The sequence below is a fragment of the Octodon degus genome, unplaced genomic scaffold, assembly GCF_000260255.1.
Source record: "Octodon degus isolate 3935 unplaced genomic scaffold, OctDeg1.0 scaffold00097, whole genome shotgun sequence".
NCBI lineage: Eukaryota > Metazoa > Chordata > Mammalia > Rodentia > Octodontidae > Octodon > Octodon degus.
The window spans coordinates 11105623-11106222 of NW_004524673.1; positions in this window are offsets into that span (position 1 = coordinate 11105623).

The following is a 600-nucleotide window of genomic DNA, read 5'->3' on the forward strand; positions in this document are numbered from 1 at the left end:
ATCCATGTTTTATTTTGCTCTTTGTTTGTACTTTGGGTTTCTCATAACAGAAACCATGCAGTATTTAAACCTTAAACTTAGTATTATGGTCTCAAGGTGTATCCATTATTCTACAAATGACAAATGTTTATTTTCTATGGCAGAATAGTATTCTATTGTGAATAAAACTACATTTTCATTATCCACCCATCTATTGATCAATGTATATTCTGCTTCCAAGATTTAAGTATTATGAATTATGTTTGCAGACCTAAATTAGAGAAAAATGAGGGCCACAAGGAAAGCCAACATTTTGGCCCTAGCCTTCTAAGGTCAATTAAGGCTCAAGACTTATGAGAACTTGTATGTAACGTCATGTACCTTGGTAGTGTCCCAGATTTTCTGATCAAGGAGATTATGGGGCCAAAGAGGAAAGTGATCGATGATGCAGAGTATGCCTAAGGAGAGTCACATGGAGAGAAAACATTCTCTCAGGCATTCACAGAAAGCACATTGACCAAGCAATGGCCATGACTCATCCACATGGCTGACACTGACAAAAGATGTACAACCTGAGGTACAGGATCTCAGGATAAATCCTGAGGGGATTTCACTGACCTT